The 1,934-nt window shown below is 49.1% G+C and overlaps 1 pseudogene; it reads right to left on the bottom strand.

The window, feature by feature from the left end:
* Positions 1-889: 889 nt before the first annotated feature.
* Positions 890-1,934, bottom strand: LOC139010117 (THO complex subunit 3 pseudogene; annotated as a pseudogene).

Below are 1,934 nucleotides of genomic sequence, written 5' to 3'. Positions count from 1 at the left end.
GCAAAGATGTGGAGTTAAAACCCTCTTACTGGTACATTGGTGGTGGGAATGTAAAAATGATGCAGCTGCTATGGTAGTTTGACAATTCCTCAAAAGCTAAACACAGCATTACTAACACGCTTAAGCTACGTAATCTTTACTCCCTGGAATGGAGATAAGAAACGCCCTAACCTTTGCAATTGAAATTGACAGGATTAAAATCGACTGGTATAAATACAGATGTAACAAGACAATAAACATCAGATCCTGACCAGAACTTTGGCTGGAGATCCTGGCTAGAGGTCCTGGCTAGGCTGCTGATCAACTGAAGGCTGTCTCCGTGTCATTCCTTCTTTGCCGACTCCGTCCACACCTTGGGGAACCCCTGGACCTGCTGGGGTTGGACCCCAACATTTCCAAATGCCTCCTCAATTTCATATCGTAGAGGAGGGTGCTGAATCAAAGATTTGATTCGGGCATAAGACCAGTAGGGAATGTGCTAGGGGGAGAAACTGCAGCATGGAAAAATTACTGATTGTGTTGGGGGCAGGGGCCGTGGCATAGAAAAATTGCTAATTGTCTTAGAAAAACAATGTATTATGATTAAACCCAGCTAGGTGTGACCCCATTTTCCTCCCATTTGTACTTTTTATTTATTTTTTGGGCAGCCTGAAAAAAGTCGAGAGGAAGGGAGAGAGATAGAGAGTTAGAAACATCGATGAGAGAGAAACATCGATCGATCAGCTGTCTCCTGCACATCTCCTACTGGGGATGTGCCCGCAACCCAGGTACATGCCCTTGATCGGAATTGAACCTGGGACCTTTCAGTCCGCAAGCTGACACTCTATCCACTGAGCCAAACCGGTTTCAGCAGACCAAACTAATTTTAGTTTAATCTGTCTCCCTGCGCCAGGTCCTCCTAATCAGGAATCATTGGGAAGCCCAAACAGCTTCACAGTTCCTGCTTTCCGACTACTGTCACATTTGCCATCTTTGTCATCACAGGCAAATGCCAGCAGAGGCCTTTTTGGGTGCCAAGCCACAGTGAAGGTCGGGGACTCACACTTCACCTGCCATAGCTTGTCTCCTGTCTCTACTTCAGCAATGTCAATAAAGTGATCTTCTGATGCTGAAGCCAGCATTTTCCCATCGTGGCTGAAACTGAGGGTCCTCACAGGCCAACACAGCCTGGAAAAGCACTGAACACACACTAACTCATCCACATCCCAGAGGCTGACCAAAGCATCTGCACTTCCTGTGGCAAAGTACTTCCCCGTGGGGTCAAACTTGATGCAGATGCAGTTAGAAGGGTGCGCCTTGATGGACTGCACATGCTTCAGCTCTGGGTAGCTGAGGATGTTGATGCAACCATTGCCATCTGTCAGGAAGAACATGTCATTGTCATTGTTCCAAGAGATTTCATTGACCTCAAACTTGAACTGCTCCTCCGCTTTCGAACTGTGTGTCTTGGCATCAATAAAGGTCACCACATCATCCTTGTTGCCTACAGCTATGGTCTGCCCATCGGGACTCCAACAGATATTAATGTTCTCCCCTTTAGTGTTCACAGTAGTGATGCATTTGGTAGTCCTCACATCCCAGATGCAAATGGTTTTGTCTCCAGATGCTGTGACGAAGAGGTCAGGGTTACTTGGATGCCAACACAGCTGGTCCACACTGTCGCCATGTCCGAAGTAATTGTTTTCTTTGACCAACCGGTCCTTCTCCAGCAAGAAGACACTAGCAGTCTTGTCGAAGGACCCAGAGGCCAGACGCTGCCCGTCGCAGCTCCAGGCCACTGAGTGCACCTTCGCGCTGTGCGCCGGGAACTCGTGCGTCTTGCTGTGGCCCCAGAACAGCTCCTGCATGCCCAGCATGTAGCGTGTCGGGCCACTGCTCACGGAGCACCAGTGGGCCATGGAGCCAGGCCCCATGGCAGCCGTGGGTACCGCCAT

The sequence above is a fragment of the Myotis yumanensis genome, unplaced genomic scaffold (genome assembly GCF_028538775.1).
Source record: "Myotis yumanensis isolate MYYU_CA2020_CCGP unplaced genomic scaffold, mMyoYum1.0.hap1 SCAF_5, whole genome shotgun sequence".
Classification (NCBI taxonomy): Eukaryota; Metazoa; Chordata; class Mammalia; order Chiroptera; family Vespertilionidae; genus Myotis; species Myotis yumanensis.
The sequence above is the reverse complement of the archived record's forward strand: the minus strand, read 5'-3'. Positions and strand labels throughout refer to the sequence as shown.